This window comes from Corvus cornix, chromosome 12, assembly GCF_000738735.6.
Source record: "Corvus cornix cornix isolate S_Up_H32 chromosome 12, ASM73873v5, whole genome shotgun sequence".
Lineage (NCBI taxonomy): Eukaryota > Metazoa > Chordata > Aves > Passeriformes > Corvidae > Corvus > Corvus cornix.
Window position 1 is genome coordinate 5937861 of NC_046342.1, and position 18705 is coordinate 5956565.

Genomic DNA, 18705 nt, shown 5'->3' on the forward strand with positions numbered 1-18705 from the left:
CCTCATCCACCCCAGCAGCACCCGCCATGGTTTTACCCAAAGAGAGTCCCAGTATAGCTCACCCTGCAGTGCTGGGGCTGCATCCTGCCCTTCCAAAAGCTTTTCTCTGCTCAGGATGCCCCTGCCAACACACCCACAAACACTCACCTTCTGCCCCAGTTTCCAAATCAAATGTTTTAATTTAAGGCTGGATGAATTATTTCAAGTGGGGGGAAAAAATGACAGGCAGAAACTGGAATTTCTCTGCCTTTTTCCAAAAACTAGCATGAACCATTTCTTTACTCTTTAAAGTTCTTAAGAGATTAACCAGAAAATTAAAAACATTTGGTCTTTTCATTACTTCTTCCATTTTTTCCTCCCATTTTTCTGCTGCGACAAAAAGCAAAAGAAGAAGAGACTATTGAAACCACTGAAAATCATTTACAAAAGGGAAGAAGCTTTCATTTCTCAACACAAGCAAGATTTTTAGTCTTTTTTATCATCTTCACTTTCTACCTTCTTACTCCTAGAATTTAGCAGAACAGGGAGATATCTTAAAAAGATTCAGGGAAAAAAAAAGCTCGATTCCAGAGATTCTGGCTTCTCGTGCCCAAGAGAAGTTGCCAAAACTTACTGATACTTGAAGACAATATACTAGCACAGGAACAGCGATGGTGGTGGAAATAGCCAGGAATTGATTTGAAATTAATTTGGTTTGATGGTGTTTGTACTATTTTGTGTTCACTTTCATGCCATTGGGGTTCAGTAAGAGGCTGCAGCCTTTTTGGGGCTCAAAACTCCCAACCAGAGACAGTAACATTTCTCCAGGCTGGGGACAGCAGCAAAGCCACACACAGCTGCTGTGAAGCTGCATGGCTGGGGTTTGCTCATTTGACTTCCAAACACAGTGCAATTTGAGAATAAGCTTCCCCTGACCAATCTCCATGACCAAGTCCGAGATAATCGTGGATCTCTTGACGGCAGCTCTGCCAGCAAGAGAGGATGCACTCAGGAACGGCTGGATCTGTCCTGAATGCTGGGAGTCAGCTGCCTGCAGTTTGTTCTGATGGCCAAGGGACACCAGCTTGGGAATGAGGTGTCCTTGCATGTCCCAGAGTGACAGAAAGAAAACATATCACATGAAGCTTGTGCGTAGCTCAACGTGCTTTAGAGGTGCTCTTTAAGGGGCCTACAAGCTCTTGCAAATCAAATGCACCTAAATACCAAACGGATTTCAACCTAATTCCAGAGGTAACACCACCTACTCACATGCCAAAGCAGGGAGCAGACGGCTTGCTAATTAACGTGTCTCCTTCATGAATATTGCACTTCCCGAGGAGGAATTTGGTGCTCAAGCAAGAGGCTGCTGAATTCGAGCCAAGCTGGGCTGAGCAGCAGGGATGCTTCGAAACTGCTGAGATCCCTCTGGCAGGGCTGGTGCTAAAGCCAGCCCCTGGTTTTCACACCCACTGGGTGAGTCAGTGGGTGCTACCCGGGTACCACCTCCAAAACACACACTCAGCCCACAGACACATCTTGGGGGACACAGCAGAGGTGCTGGCAGGGATGGAAACGGGAAACACAAAACCACAGGATGTTTGTGGTCCTGAACCTCTGTGACATTTGACAATACCTTGGGCCTGACCTTTTTAATCTCACAACCAAACCCTTCCCTAGAACCTTCTGGGAGCTTCCTTGGGCTGCAATACCCACCCCTGCACTGCCCTAATTTCTGTTGTATGCAGCCACCTGGGCAGTGTCCAACAGTCCCATCCACACACAGTTGTCACACAGCCCAGGGAAGGGCTAAGCACAGCCCCACACTCTGTGCTGGAAAAAGCCAGCTTTGCCAGCCTGATTGGAGCCAATTCAGGCAGGTTTCCCTTGGTCAGGGCTTTCAAGGCTCTCCCATGATGAGGTATTACCTTGGTCTCTATTTGTTTCCCCTGGCAGCCTCCTTTGATGTTACCCCATGAGACTGAGCAAGGAGACACCACAGCAACCTCACTGAGATACATGTGGCATTCTCAGAATGCAGCAAGTTTCCTTGGTGTCCTCCCCACAGCAGCATCCCCGCTCTCACTTCAGCACAGCTCAGGTGCCTGGTCCTCCAAAACCCACATGGTGCCTAAATCCTGTTGATCTTGTGCATGGTTAGATACTGAAGTAGAAATTGCGCTCCTAAGCCCCCCCAGGAATCTCACTTTACGAGTTGTACTTGAACCGGACAAGGAAAGCCAGGTCTGACCACATTAAAAGGGTTCCTGCTTTTTTAACCAAACTGCTGGAACTGTCGTGCTGGGGTCAAAGGACTCATCATTTCAGATCCCTGCAAACCCAGCTACTGTGCTGACAGTGCTGGAGAGCAACCAACCAACAGCCCCAACAACATCAACCAACACCAGTGACCTACAACAGTCCTATCCTGGCCTCATTTGCAAGAGACTTCCAGAGGTACCAAATGGACCCCTTTGGACTACACCCCATCTCCAGAGGAGATCATCACTGGCCAAGCCGAGACAGTCCTGCCCAGCCCTTGCTCTTAAGAGATCAAATTCAAGGGCTGTGTGGGAGCTCTCCCCCCAGCCTGGCTGTTGGCATTCAGCCCATGACAAACAGCAATCCTAATCCTCCAATCTCCAAGCTGAGACTGGATCCCACAGTGTTAAAGCTACTTCTGACAAAATACACAGCCCATGTTATCACCCCATGGGACAAGGAGACTTCAGAGACCTGTGCTGTAGCCCTTTCTGGACAACCATCCTTTAAATTTAGCTCCTACTACATGTGTGCATGAAATCTGCTTGGCAGAGCAAAAAAACATCCCAGAAAATTCACTCAATCTTTATTAGCATCTCCAGGATTGCACAAACAGCCTCCCTAGCCACTGGAAAGTCTGCCTTTACCCAGCCAAAATGTTTCTTTGCAAGTCATTTGAGCTCTTACCTCAGAAAACTCCTTTCCTGCCCGCACACACAGCGAAGGAGCTGTAATCTGACTTTATTATGGTCACGCACGTGCTGTTGCCATGGAAATGGACACGATGCTACTGGGTCTGACTGCAGCATGACCAGGCACAGCCAGGGGCCACAGCCAGGATCCTTGAGGCAGTGGTGCTGGAGAATCTCCCTTGGCCAGCTTGCTAAAAAATCCCCCAACCAACAGCAGTAAAACCCCTCAGACCAGGAACCCTGGGGTAGCACCAATGGCAAGTACACCAGAGACCACTGGAGACCACTTGACACTTATGGTGGTAGCAATGCAGCTCCTGCTTTGTCACACAAAGTGTGCTTACAAACACACCTGCTCCATCAGCTCCACTGAAAGTTACTAAGCCAAGGGAAAAACATCTCCAAATGTTTCTTGTTCTTCAGGTAACTATGCTCAAGGACTTGGTCTCTTCAGTCGTTTGGCCAGTCAAGTCAGCCCTGTGCAGGTGTGACATGGGCCACCACAAGAAGACAGAAAGTCCTGGCAGTGAAAAGCAGGACAGATCCCAGCATGATGCACCATCCTCAGACTTGAACCTGCAAGGTGCAGCCCCTCAGGAAAGTAACAGCAGCCTTGGTGATGGGGTTATTTCCACAGAGCCTGGAGGACAAGCTTAAGTTGTGATAATAACAGAGGCTGTACATTCCTGGAGAAGCCATCCTCTCTTAAGAATGATGGAAACCATCATTGCCAGGGGAAGCAGAGTTTAAACCATGGCTTGCCAAGGGCTGCCTGCCAGGGCAGGATGGGTCTACATACGCCCCTGATTGTTCTTCTAACCTCCTGGCATCCCTCACAATTGCTGCTGGAAACAGGAGATGCTTCCAGTTGGACACACAAAGGCTGTACTTATCTCCTCCTTCAGGTCTGTGCTCAAGCCCTGGGCTGGGCAGGGCTGGGGACAAGTCCAAATACAAGGCTCAGGCTGTGCCAAAAGGGACCACACTCAATCCTGCAGCAGCCTGCCCCAGGGGGCAGGATGGAGGACAGCTGTCCTCAAGTCCTGTGAGTTTGGGACTTACCAGCATGTCAAGCAGAAAGGGCTCCATGTTCAAGGCCAGGCTGCACAGGGGCTTTGAGGCAAGCTCATCTAGTGAAAGGTGTCCCTGCCCATGGCAAGGAGCTGGAACTCAATGATCTTTAAGGTCCATTCTAACCCAAACCATCCTATGGCCCTATGATGATGCAGATTGCGAAGGAAAGCAGAATAAAAACTTGATTCACTGAAGACAGAGAGAGGACAAAGCTTCGCCTGTCACATGTGGGACCTGATGAAGCAAAAATGCTCCTCTAAGGCCCAAGGAAAGGCATCACAGCACCAACCTGCCCACTGATGTCCAACTGCTCCATCACAGGGTGTGTGGGGAGTGCCAGCGCTCCAGACCCCTCAGCCTCGAGCAGCCATGGAAATGTCAGGGGTGCACCCAGTGCCGCGTCACCCAGGTTCAGCTCTTCGTGTGGGCAGGAGGGCTTTCAGCATCCTGCCATGCTGGAGCCAGCGTGAGCTATCTCCCAGGCTGGTGTTGGCAGGTAGGAGCCATGGCAAGGGGAGATCCTACATCAAGCACATGGCTCTGTGCTGCACCTGGAGCTGCCAGCTCGCATGGCTGAGCTCCCTGCTCACAATTACACATCTGCCCCTTCCTCTGGCCCTTTCATCATCCCAGACATGCAATACCAACCAAACCTGGCAACAGCCTCTCATTTACCTTCCCAAGGGTTGAAAGAACCTGGCCAATATTTATAGCAGCAAATCAAGCCAGTAGTGCACTGGTTGCTTTGAGAAAAAAGAGCTGAGGCTTTTCTGAGTCCAGGATTATTTACTATTCATCAGTTTGGGTTCCAGCTTCCCCCATTCATTTTTATGTGTTGTTTTTCCTAAAATATGGATTTTAGTTTATGATGAGGTTTTACTTAAGGATTAAAAAGGAAGACACAGAAAGGCAAAACAGGAGAAAGGAAAACAGGATGATAAAAAAAAGGCATTCTGTAAAAACAACAAAATTTTCAGCGAACAAAAATTACCCTCGCAGAAACCAGCAACGGCCAGGACATCAACAAAAGTGACAGTGCACATTTTTTATGAATTACTTTATATCAATTACTCAATGGATCAAGAACCCACTCTGGGAGGGCTGGAGCAGGCAGGAGGGGCAGGAAAAGGTACTTGGCTGATGCAAGGCTCCTGCTCAGAGCACCTTGCTCTCCTGTCAGCCACCTGGAGCACATCTGACACAGCCAGCTGACCACAGGGCCGTGAGAAAAGGATGGGATCTGCAACTGAGTTACCACATCTATTTTCTCCAGGGCTTGCCCAGGAGTGAGTCATGCCAAGAGGAGGCTTTGAGCAGGGTCTGGACCTGGGCAGATAAAAGCAGTGTTATTTGTGTGTGTTTGCTTGAATCAGCCAGAGAGGAAAGTGCACAACACATCAATTCTGTAAAATAAATACGGCACCGTAGAGGCTTACCCGGGAGAGATGTCCTGGGAAATGTTCTCCTTCATTCATCACCTGCCCAGGGAGGAGAAACCACAAAGAAAGAACCAGCCATGGCCAGAGGAGAGATGCCAAGGCACAGGACACCCTGTGCCCACCCAAGCGCTGTGGGGGTGGCTGGGGCAGACAGTGCCCGGAACTACACAGGGCTGGGAGTGAAATGATGGGATCAGATCTTTCTGGGATTGTTCCTCCTGGGTCTTTACCCTTTTCCCTTAGAGAAAGGCACCCCAGAGCAGAACAAAACTCCTGTCTTGGAGGTGGGAGAAAAAGGGATGATCCCTTCCCCAGCACCAAAAGCAAGGCAGAACTGACTACAGTTACATCCCGCTTGGCACGAGGCTGCAGTGGGCACATGGTCCCTTCCCCCTGCACCAGGGACCCAATGCTGTGGGGTCAGGGTAAGAATTACCCACAGCTGAACAAGGACACTCTCCTACAGTGCTGCCAAGCCCTGAATAGGGAGGGGAAACAACCAGGGGAGCTCCTTCCTGAGCAGAGTCTTTTGGGAGAGCCATCATAAGAGCTCTAATGCAGTCAGGCAGGCATTTCCCATTTCCCTGGTTACTCCAGCCATGAATGCTCTCTCCCCTGAGTTACAGGTATTCTCCACTGCTGCAGGATCACGTCAGGACAAGCTCTGCAGTCCCCAGGGCTTGAGCAAGTGCAAGTCAGACAGGCAGAGCCTGAGTGTGTCTCTTCCATGCCAAGGGGAGGGAGAGACAGCAAGAACCACTTAAATGAGGAAAAACAAGTTCACAGAAGAGGTACTGCTTCATGGAACCAAATCCGCCACAAAAATCCAAACCCAATACCAGGATATTGGTGGGAAGAAGGCTACAGAGCAGGCTTAGGATGGAAGACCAGGAAGGGGGAGAGAGCAGCACCTGCAGTAGAGACCATGGCTGGAAAGAGAAGAACCAGGCTCAGGAAGACACCAGGAAAGGCAAGAGACACCTCCACAGCAAGAAACAGATGGCCCAAATGACAGGCAGGTCCTTGCACGTCACGTCAGGCACCCTGGGTAAACATTCACTGCTGACATTTCACACCTACACAAGGCTGCATCATCACATCTCAACACCCAGAAGGGGAGACAACATCCTCACTGCACTTGTCCCCAGTGCCAGGTCCTCCAGCCCAGAGCTCCGGAATTAGACTTCAGGTCTGTTCCCTGGAGAGTCTAAACAGAAGGTCTGGAGTCCAGTTCAACTGGTTTGTTGCTCTGAAGAGCTGCTATGCCTGAGATATCTTTGCTCTGGAGGTCTCCAATTTATTTGGTCACTTTTCCCTTGCTGCTTGGTCCAGGGCAAGGATTTGCAAGGATTTTCCAGGGACACAAAAGTCCCTGAATTCTCCTTGATTTCCTCACCAACCCAAGGGTCACAGCAGCCTTCCAAGGCTTGTGGTAAAGGGCCACATCACCTGGAAGGGGACACCATGAACATCAACGAGTCATTCTGTCATCCAAGGCCAGAGGGAAAGCCAAGCAGGTAACATCACAGCAAGATCTTGCCAAGCCAGGGTGTGTGATTTAGGGAGCCTTTTCCTTCCTGACATCTTTGAAATTAGCTCTGATGTCCTAATGCCTCGATCACTCAAGAGTTTATCTTCCCCCATCTTCACAAGCTTCAACACAGGACAAACTGAGCAGCTTCTTACTTGACTGAAAAAATGCTGAATAAAACAAGATGAGTAGGATTTAGGAGCTGGGAAAAATGGATTCAGATCTTGCTGGAAGCAAGAGGAAGTTGCACTTGGATGCAATTCCAAGAGAGTGCTTTGAGCACAGGGGAGCAGCAAAAATCTCAGCACTGCCCTGACCAAAGCCAGGCTAAATCTGTGAAAGGCTCAGGGGTAAAGGAAGTGACATTTTTCTGCAAATTTGCTATTCACCCCTATCTTTCACCCAACTTCGCTCACAGCAAGTCAGTAGATGCTGGCTGGCAGCAAATGCCACCTTGCTGATGTTTCAGAATGACTCCCACTGAAGCGCTAAACTGACTCCCACAATTTCCACCTTTGGTAAAGAAAATTTTCCCCAATGCTACCCAATAAGAATTCTATTATATTTCAATAATAGCAAGAAAATAATAACCACTTGTCCTTTGGAAGGCTACAAACAACTAAGCAATAAGAAACAAGCAATTTCAAACAGGACAATAAATTTTCTCTCTGTCATAAAAAAAAAGTTGTCATTTTTTTTCCCTCAAAGACCCCAGAGGTCTCTAAATGTGAATGAAAACCAGAAAATTGCTGCTTGATTCCTCCTCCACAACACAACTCTGAGTCTATGGAAACATCTATGGCATCTATGTAACAGAGAAAAGAAATCAGAATTACCTCTAAAAGAGCAATGAAGCTCCAAGTCCCTGATAACTGACTGTGGCCATTACCCCTTATACCTGCATTGCAAAATTTATGCTAAGGGCAATTAAACTTCCCCCCCCCCCCCCCCCGCCCAAACATTTTGATCAGATCTGGACGCTGCTGGAAAACAAAGGCACTTTTTATGGGAAAAGATTCACAATTGTTTTTCCATCCACACATGTCAAAACTGGGGGGGGAAATTAGGAAAGACAACCAATCAGAGAATGGAATAATGTAATTATTTCCACCAAGGTACTTGTCCATCCTTGCCCAGTGACTGTGTACCCTGGCAGGCTCACAACCCACCTGGACAGAGCGAAAGTTTCACACTTCAAACACTTCCTTAACACCTGCAACAGGTATGACACATTTCCAAGAGCTCTCAGCTCTACCCCAGCTCTCAAGCACCTCAAGGCAGTCAGCACTTCTTCTAGACCCACCTCAGTTCCTGATGGAGGGTACATAACCATGGCACACTCAGCACTGCTTCCAGTGACATCAGCTCCTTCAGCTTGGGAGCCAAGAAGGCGTTTTATTGACCTGGGTCATAAGATTTAATAACTGCTAGACCTCTGAAACAGCCCACACAAAATGAGCTTGTGCAGAAACATTGGATGGGCTTTGGGAAGAGCAGACATCTGCCCTGGACTGAGGACATCCTTGCTGCAGTGAAACACAGCTCCTTCAACGAGAGTTTACACCAGTTAAGTGTTTCCTAGCAGTGCAGACATTCTATTCCAGAAAACTGGGGTGAAGTTGGAGGGCCACACTCCCTTCCCTTCATTCACCATATTGAGTGCCATTTTCAGCTCCACAACATGAAACCTCGCTCTCTAGGGCAGCACAGAGACCTGAGGCATGGGATCCAGGGGAAGCAAATAGTTGAAGTCAGCCAACGCAGAGGCTTTCCACAAGCAGCATGCAACCAAGACAAGTTATTGCAAGCTTCCCTTCATAGCCAGGCATCTGCTGCTCACCCAGCCACACCACAGCAACCACCTGGTAAACTCACTTCTACTCAAACCTGTAAGCTTTTGTTGCAGAAGGCACAACTGAGAGCATTTAGATAAGAGATGGCATTTAAGATATGAGAAGGTATGATAATCTCTTGATTATGCCTCCCATGCGGCCTAATCTGTCCCCACAATCTGCACAGAGACCACCAAAGCACTGTTCCCACACTGCTGGATGACCCACGGACCCCCAGGCAGGATCCAAGGAGCACTGGGTGATGAAGGGCAGATGAAGTGCACACAGCTTGGCCAACCTCATCTGCCTTTGATCTGCAGCTTATTGTCTTGGCATGGTTTAGGGAGCTAATCCTCCCCTGCGGCTGGGAGAGGACACTGACCTCCCCAGCTTCCTTCAGCTGCACAGCCCCACACAGCGATGGGGTGGGGGGAACTGAGCTGCCTGGGGGCAGGTCAAGCTCACAAGCTCAGGGGAAGTGTTGAGCACACCCAAACTGTGTGGATTTTGTCTGAAATCCTTCTACTCCACAGCAGCCAGCCTAAGCAGCGGGAGCCTCTCCTCCTGGGTCCTTCCCCTGCCTGTTGCAGCAGCCTCTCCTCATGTCCCAGGCCACCCCGGGCAATGGTGAAAGTGCGGGTGTCACCCCAAACGCATTAGAGAAAGATCTAACACTGCCTGAGCAACCCACTTTGTGCAATGCAGGTGTAACACAACCCACCAGGGCAGATCCCATCCAGCACAGGCTTATCTCATCAGCACAAGCTCCGTGGGTCAGGCTTGAGAGGTGATTTCACACTGCACATTATCCCAGCGGTGAGAGGCTGGGAAGGGAAATTTAAGTTTGTGATTTGCATGTGAAGCCCACCACCAGGGAAATCAGTCTCAAAGTGGTGGCAATAGCCTGCTCCACACCTGATGCTTGAGGAAAGATATGGTTGTCAGGAACTGCAAATCCTATTAGGAAATTCTGAGCATATTCAGGGTGAGCCAAGAAAATGGACTTGAAGCAGGGACACACTCTTGGTCACTCAGGCACAACACAATAGGGAGAAAGGCCTTTTATCAGGAGATGCAGTCTGCAGGGAAGAAAAAAGGAGAGAGGGATCCCTCCCTTCTCAGAGGTCTCCAGCGAACCTAACAGGCAGCATGAAACCCTCAGGAGACAAAGAGAAAAAAGTAAGACACAAAATCCTAGTGTAGAAAGCAGCCTGTGAAGAGTCAGCAAGGGAGGAGGTTTGGTGTGGGAGACAAGAAAGCTTCTTGAGAAAGATCTCGAGAGATGAGCCGTGAGATGCACAGGAAATGAAACAGCACCCAGAGCCCTGCACCTGGGTTGTCACCCAACCAAACACATTTCAACACAGCCATGAGCTATTTCCTCACAGACACTGGTGAGGGATGCAGGCAACTGTGAGGACCTGTCTTTAGGATGCTGTTCTGCAATCTCCTGATAGACTGGTTCACCCTCAGCAGCCTGTTTTGACTGACATTTCCACCTCTTGGACTGTAACAACAGAGGGGAGAACATCACCGCAGTGCGGTTTCTTGTAGCATTCCACACCAGTAGGTCTTTCATCAGGAACTCTGGTACCACTTAGCTTTGACTTCCACACTTCCTTTGGTACCACTTAGCTTTCACTTCCTTTCATAGAAATATTATCCCTATCTATGGAGAAACAGGCCTCTCAAGGTCTCCAGGGCCGACTCACCAGCTCCAGCTCAGGACAGGGAGTCCAGAGCCAAACCAAACTTTCGCTGCAACACCACATCCCTATCCAGCGCCCAAACTCTGGGGCACCTTCCAGTAGGCAAAGCCACAAGTGTCCCACGGGACGGCCAAAAGAAACAGAAACACGGGTGCTGATCTTGGCAGAGCCACTACAGCTGCAAAGCTGAGCTGCACACGGGCTGCAACACCCAGCTGAGACAGTGGCAGAACAGCTGGATGCTCCAGCCACGCTGTACTCCCACTGCCAGCAGCACCCAGGCAGCTTCAGCCACACCTGCCTCGCCATGGCCCAGCTGGACATCACAGCACAACCACCTGCAGGCAAGTGCCACGGTCTGACACAAGTCACTCCACCTTCCAGTGAGTCAGGATCCCTGTCCACGAAGAGTGGTCAGCGTATGACCTCTCCTATCTCACAGGTCTCCAGCAAAGATCCCAAGGATGCCTTTGCCATGCTGGGATTACAAGACATCCCATCTGTGTGACAGCTTCCATCAGACAGGAGAGCAGGGAAATCTTCCAGCAGGGGTGCAGTGGGGCTCCAGGAAGGATTATCAGCTGGAGAAAAGGACTGTTTCCAGCACTGTCCCAGACTCTTGGATGTAGTTTGACTCACACACATACCAGCACACACAAGCGGTGCATGTTTTTCCCTCCAGCCCTGTGTTGTCTCACAGCACTGGCCCTGAAATCCTTTTGAAAGGGGCTTTGAAAAACCCTCCAACCAGCACCTCAGCTGTGGGGCCTGCAGAAGCCCGTGGCTGCCAGGGTGTGACGAGAAACACGGTGCACACAGTTCTCAGTCAGGCCAGGCTTCTTGAGAGGCTACAGGAAAGCAGAAGCAAACAAAAACCAGAGTGGACCCATAGCCCCTGCTGAGCTTTTCAGGGGGCTGCAGCCATGTTTTTCCTCTTAAATTTTTCCATTGCTTTCCTTAGCATTCCTGACATGTTTTCCTGGCTTTACCTGGCTGTCATGCTAGAGGGTGATGAAAGGTTTCCAAGGGCATGTCATCACTCTGAGCCAGAGTCTATAGCATCTGATGGACTTCATCCCTGCATGAGAACAAAGACCACAAAATTAAACACAACCCCACACAAAGCCTCCTGGAAAAACCATCTTCCACAGTTTGTACCACCAGCCCATCTGTTTTTCAGATGTGACAGGACCCATTTGACCACCAGCTGCAGGGACTACATGCAACATATCCTGCAAGGTCACAAGGCAGCTTTATATCCAGCCAGGACGAAAATTCAAGCAAAGAAAAGCCTTAGGAAAAAGGAAAAACAGCGTTGTGACTGAGAGGAAAGGAGGCATTAGAGCCTCTCCAGCACAACAGTCCTGTAAATGATTGCAAAGATGCTGTGTTGAGTCAAGAACAGTTTCACTGCTGTGTCTCTGCACTCACGTGTTTTACATTTGGACACCTCATCAGAGCTGATAACCTTGGAAGGGGCCCCCTGAGCTATCTGGCCCCAACTCCAGCTCTGAGCAATCTTCACATAGGTACCTGATCTCCCCTCCAGTGAGGCAAAGCTCCCAGGCAGCCAGCTGGGACTTCACTACTCAATCTGTGCAATTGGGAAGGCAGAGAGTTAAATCCCTTCCAAAACCCCTTTTGTTCAGCCCCAGGGGCTCGTTTTAACTAACCTCGGGGATTTCAGTGGAGTTATTAGTCAAAGTGGTGCAGATAGATGTGGATGGATTATAGCAGCACTGCTAAGTTTGCCAAGGAACTGACTTCAGATGAACTGATGCAAATGTTCTTAAGAACAGTTTCCATGCAGCTTAAGAGTGAGCAACAGCAAGAAAGGAAAATACCTTAATTAAAATAGTTAAATCACATAAAGTTTCTCACTGGATGAAAACAAAGATTGCTTAGCAGAAAAAAGGCAAAGGGATCCTAAGAAGAGGAGTGGCTAACACAGGGTAGTTCCGCACATTCCAAAAGCCATAGCTCATCAAAAGCCCTGGGGTGATTCATGTCTTGGGGAAAGCAGAAATACCTGGGAAGGAGGTGGAGCCAGATCCAGCATCTCCCTGGTGGGCAGGAAAGTCTCATCAGTCTGTGAAGGCAGGAGGGTTTCAGGAGGATGGAGGCAGGTTACTGGTTGCCACAGGAGAGGTAAGTATGCCACACACCAGGAATAAAGCTCAGTCACTGACAAATCCTGCACTCTGGCTGCAGAGGCTGGGGGAAGATACTTGCAGTGAGCGGCGTTTGGGCCAGGGTGGTGGGAAGCTGATGAAGGGTAACAAGGGGACCCAGGACATTAAACAAATTCTGGGATAAGAATCAGTCATGCTTTTAAAGAGGTTTCTGCCAAGGCCACAGCATGCACTTTCTCCTGGTCTTGGTGGCTGCACTGCCTTGCCACTCACTGCAGACAGACAGACACACTGGCTCCAACCATGGTGCCAGAGTCACAGTCCCTTTGTCACTCACAGCCTTGAGCTCCCTGAACATCTCAGATACCGCAGGGTCCATTTCACGTCGGTCTTGAAGACAGGGAAAGCCTTTTCCAGTGTCTGCTGGAGATCCACCATTTGGTATTTCAGCACCTCTCCACCTCCAGCAACTTCTTGCAAAGCCTGGGTTCCCAGGACAGGGCCAGAGCAGCTTGCTGCAGGATGAGTGGCAGCTGATCCCGCAGCTCTTTGACCCAGACTGCGAACTGCTGGGGTGGATTAAGGAAAGAGGACTTCAGTTGACCTTCATTAGCTTTCTGCTGCTCCTTTCCCAACTTGTAAATTAGCAAGTATTTGCATTCAAAAGGCAGGTGAGCCAACCCGCTGGGGCCAGGGCAGAGGCACAAGCAGAATGGGGCAAAGGGGCTTTTCATTTAAGTGAGGGAATAAAAAGAATCTACTTTCCTGTCTACCGGGCCAGGCTGGAAAACCCAGGTAACACAGATGCAACCTGGCTTTCTCCTCTCCTCTGGTGCCATAATGGAGCCTGGCACAGAGCTGGCCAGATGACCACGTGAGATTTCAAAGCTGCCTCCCAACTTCAATAGGTGGGAGAGCAGGAAGGAAAACAGCCCCTCAATCACCACACCAATTTTCATTGCCATTAAATATAATCATCTCTGCTCTCTTTCATCTTCACTTCTCCTGTGAGAGCTGGCAATGAAGGCAGCACACAGTGAGGAGAGGCAGAGTGGGGGAATTGCAGCAAAGAACATAACCTCCAAAATGCTCTGCCCAGCCACAGGCAGGGAGAACAGGGAAACCAACAGGCCCATTGCCATCCAAGGGTGGGAAAAGGGAGCAGACACAGAAATTTGCTCAGCTTTGTTTCTTGCCCTCACCACAGCTGCAATGTCTCCAGAGCACTCTGAGCCTGCTCAACAGCACCAACAACCCCTCTTAAAGGTATCCTAAGAATTTTGAGCATACTCTGCAGCACAGAGCCTGGACCACGCCTCCCATCTCCCACCTGGGCTGGCGAATTTAGTGGTGGCCCACCCTTATTTCTGGCCCTGATTCACTGTGTGACCTGCAGGTACTCAGGCAAGAATTTCTGCTTCTGCCCCCATCACCTGGGCTGCTGTCAAGGTGTTTTCCTGGACAATCCTCTTCTCTCCAGCAAAGACGCCGGGCTGATGGGAAAGGCCATGCCAGCGGGCAGGTTTTCACTTTCGCCTCAGCACACCTTGCGCTCCAGACACTTTGTGGTAAGTGTTCCTTTTTAAGATCTATTGATTTAATAAATAACAGAGTAAAAGAAAGAAACACATCACACAAATACACAGGTCAAATAATCTCTCCCTTAGGAAACAAACAGGAGCTACAAAGAAAAAAATAGCCCAGCAGGCGAGCATTGATCTTTAAGCAGGAGATCAAGTGGCATTAGAGTTATTTGTTAATTAACTTAACAGCATATAGATAGGGCCATATTCAAACAGGTCACCTTGCGGGTCTTGCTCCACAAACAGGAGTCTTGAAGCCTGTCTTTCTCACTCCAGGAGCACTCAGCACTTTCTGCAACACCACAGCTAGCTCTGCCTTGGTTCTACTGACTGATGTCCACAAGGGACAAGTGCCAAAAGCCAAAATCTTCATCCCTAACTCCTGGAAAAAGCTCCTGGCCTAGGGAACCCAACATGGAATGAGAAACTTTTCCAGCCACAGGTCTGCATCAGAAGACTCTGGCACAGAAATCAACACCTACTGCTCACAGGATGAAAAGAAAAATGTCTTCTGAAGAAACCACAGCCAGAAGAACAAAAGGAAAAGGATATTCCTGGGCTTTCACAGGATGAAAACCATCTCAGTTAACCCTGGTTAGCACAAGGCACCTGCTTCAGCACACGGGCCAAGTGTAACAGGAGACAGGCACAGCCTTTGTGGCATCTACACGTGGCAGAGTGGATTCACACAAGGGGAAAAGGAATGACCCCCTCAGCCCCTGCCCATACCATGCTGCCAGCAGGATCTCCTGGTGCCCAGCACACTCCAAGTGCTCATTTCAGCTGAAACAGGCAGAAGTCCTTCCTCCAGTTGGAAGATCTGCACACCTAAGCTCAGCTCTGGCTGTGAAAACGTGAGGAGGGAATCATTGCCAAGAGCAGCCACCCCAGAGGGAAGCGACGGCCATGCAGCAGCTCCATCCAGGCAGCTGCTTAGCTTAACCCTTTCAGTCACCAGATGCAAGAACAGCTACCACCAGTGGCACATGCTCCATGCAGCCACAAGCTCTTGGAGTAAGCAGGATCAGCCTCAGTAGCATTCCCCACCGGCGATTTGCAGAAAAATCCTTGTGCCATGCACTGTATCCTCAGCTTGCCTGGTCTCTGGAAGGCAGCAGTGAGTTATTGGCTGCATGGAAGGTGCCTGCAGGGAGCAGAAACAGCAAGGGAGAACAGAGGTGACAGGTTTTTGGCACTGGGTCACAGCACTGATTCAAGCCTAGCATTTTTGTGACAACAGAATGGTGCGTTTCCAGCTGTATCTCATTATCAGAGAGGGAGGGCTGGAGTGAGTATAAAGAAATCTAAAGGTGGTCACTGGGGAAGACTTCCTTGCAGATGGCAAATTCCTGGCCTCCAGCAGTGGTCACCTGGCCTGTCTCAGCTGCAGCTAAGCAGACAATGACCTGCTGCTGGAACATCCCCAGGTGTTCATGATGCTCATCCCCCACCAGAAACCACCCCACAGCACCCTCTCCCAGCTTGCTGGTTTAACCATGTACCCCTGCCTTTGCTCAGCAGTGATACCAGATAACTTCAAACTCCACCCGAGGCAACAGCCACCACTTGTGCAGTGCAACACAAAGGCTCTCAGCACCCCTTCACCAGCAGCACTGGCTGCTGTGCTGCAAGGAGACAGGGAGAAGGTAAGGGATGCCAGAGACCTGTGCCCTGGAAGCCCATCGCTCTCTTCACTGACACCCCACATTCAAATCTCTGACGAGCTCTTCTTTCATGGAACCTGTACCTCGACAGAGGAAGTAATTTACAGACGTCTCCCCTGACAAGGAGAACAGGGGGACTGAAGAGTGATGTCTGCCTGCAGTGACAGCTCTGTTGCAGAGCTACAAATAGATCCCAGCTTTCCCTGAGACACACGTAAAACTTCCTACAGCACACTAAATCCAGGTCAAATACGCAGAGCAGTATCAATAAGAGAATCTTCTTTCCCAGCTTATTTCCTTTCCAAAACTACAGGTCCAGCCACTTGAGAAGCACTTGCAGACCAACCGTTTCCAAAAGCAAGAGAAGAAACACAGCCCTGCTCTCACGTCAGAGTGACAAACCTTTGTAAAACGATTCGCTTCCCTCCCCTCCTACTCACTCGTGTTTCAAAAAACATTTCGTTCAAAAGCAGCTCTTTAAAGAGGTTATATAATAAGTGATTTGTACCACGAGGCTGGCTAGTTTTAGCCCAGCTACTTAGATCATAGTTGGATTTTATTTCCTAGTTAGCTGGTGGACTCATGTCCAGTGACGAGCCTGTGGGCACAGGATGCTCCTGGCCATTGCACTTCCCGGCCAGGAGAGTCAGTACCACAGTGCTCTGCTGTTTCTGCCTATTCAGTAACGAGCTCTGCTGTCACATCTGTCCAATTCCAGCTCCCAGACAGGAAGGAAAGTGGGCAGTGCTTGAAGATTCTTACTTTTTCACAGATCACGGTCATGTTTAACATGCTCCATACTCACAGCAGCCAAAAAGCCATTTGCAGCAGCACCGGGCTCCCCAGGGGCCAATCTCGGCACAAAGAACCCTTGCTGAAAGTTTAGTGAGGTCATATGTCTGGCAAATGTAATGGCAACAAATTAAACTACTTTTTTAAGAACTTGGCTTCCACCCTGCCTTGGGAATCCAAAACAAAATCCTTAACTCTTCGTAGCCTCCCCCTGCACAGAGCTCACCACAAGAGGTTTTCAAGGCAGGATTTGTCCTCAAGCAGCGCAGAGGCCATGTCAGCCCAAGGACAAACCACAGGCTGCTCCTCACTTGGCTGCTCCACTGCTCCCCAAGTTAACAGCTTCACAAATGGGACACTTCAGATATGCCCACATTAAAAAAAAAGATCGTGAGCGTAAAAATGAAAGTGGGTTTAACTCACTCTAGAGGCTACTCTCTCTTCAGTACTCAAAAACTGTGGTGCTCAGTAGATAAAGAAAGCATGGAGCCTCAGGACAAGACAAGCAATAGGATTTGGACTCCTTAAGATTTTTTTTTTTGAGGTTGTTGCTCAATCTTTAAGCACAAGGATTAAAATGTAAATCTTGTCTTTTCCAAGCCTTGCCTGCCTCTCAAGCAATAGCCAGCTTTCAGAAGTCCTACTCCAGGTAAGAGGGTTGTAAGGGGGAAAATGAAGTTGCTGAGATTTGAAGGGAGATAACACTATCAGAGTATTTTCAGATTACCTTTCTTGCCACCTAAATCACACAGAGGTTGTTAGATTCCCTCTCCTCCTGACTCTCCACAGCCATGCACCCACCCTGGATTACCTCTAAAACAACAACAACATGGGACAAGAAGTTAAGTCCAGAAAAGCAATTTTCCCGATCTGCTGCTTTTGGTGGGATTAGAGTTACTTTTTTTCCTAGTAGCTCCTATGGGGCTGTTTCAGATTTGTGCTGGTAACAGAGCTGATAATTCAGGGATGCTTTAGTTGTTGCTGAGCAGTGCTTACACAGAGTCAAGGCCTTTTCTGCTTCTCACCCCACCCCAAGAGAGGAGGCTGGGGGACAAGGAGTTGGGAGGGGACAACCAGGACAGCTGAGCCTGACTGATCCAAGGGATATCCCAGACCTCATGGCATCATGCTCAGCATATAAAGCTGGGGAAAGAAGGAGAAAGGGGGGACAATCAGAGTGATGGCATTTATCTTCCCAAGTCATCACTACAGGTGACAGAGCCCTGCTGTCCTGGGGATGGCTGAACACCTGCCTGCCCATGGGAAGTGGTGAATGAATTCCACATTTTACTTTACCTGATCAACTGTCTTTATCTCAGCCCGTAAGTTTTCTCACTTTTACTTTTCTGATTCTCTTCCCCATCCCACTTGGGATGAGTGACTGAGGGGCTGTGTGGAGATTAGATGCCAAATGGGGTTAAAACACAACACCCTACATCCCACTTGTCCTCAGCACTTGAGCACTTCATCTATTTTAGAGGCACAATTACATCTTCCAAATGGATTCACTCAGAACATCCGAAAAGGAAAAGCATCTGTATCAAACATGCCCAAATGTGGACACCTGTAAGCACACATCATATGTGTCAATTGTACTGCCATCCTGTCTAAAAAACCACACACAGATTGCTTCTGTGGTCTCTAAGACATTAGAAACTACACATTAAAAGGATGCAAAGGCTATTATTAAAGTAAACCCCAGAATCACAGAATATTCTGATTTGGAAGGGACCCACAAGGATCACTGAATTCAACTCTAAAATGAATGGCCCATACAGGGATCAAATCCACAACCTTGGCATTATTAGCACCATGCTCTGACCAACTGAGCTTAAAAAATGCTGTTGGAATGCTTAAATTTTCCCCTCCACACCCCAGTCCCAAAGGCCAGTCCACAACACTGAGGATCAAGTGGAAAGTTTAGGCTCTTGCAACTGATTTTTGTCATCACTTCAGTGGCAGATCAGGGCAGGAACAGCCTTTTTCTAACAGCAAATTGGCCACAGTACCTTTGAGTCC

The 18705-nt window shown here is 49.1% G+C and overlaps 1 protein-coding gene across 15 annotated transcripts in view; it reads right to left on the minus strand.

The window, feature by feature from the left end:
• POC1A (POC1 centriolar protein A) overlaps positions 1 to 18705 on the minus strand; it is an 89851-nt gene that overhangs the window by 24851 nt on the left and 46295 nt on the right. For 11 of the 15 annotated variants that reach the window (XR_002043456.3, XR_002043453.3, XR_002043458.3 and 8 more), the window contains 3 exons: positions 14081 to 14236; positions 12545 to 13216; positions 11505 to 11593 (listed from right to left, as the gene is read on the minus strand). The exons of 1 other annotated variant lie outside the window; for it this stretch is intronic. The gene's annotated coding sequence lies outside the window, so the exon portion shown is untranslated. Of the gene's footprint in view, positions 1 to 11504; positions 11594 to 12544; positions 13217 to 14080; positions 14237 to 14959; positions 15375 to 18705 lie in introns of all 15 variants that reach the window. 3 more of the 15 variants (XR_002043449.3, XR_002043446.3, XR_002043447.3) reach the window with 3 other exon arrangements.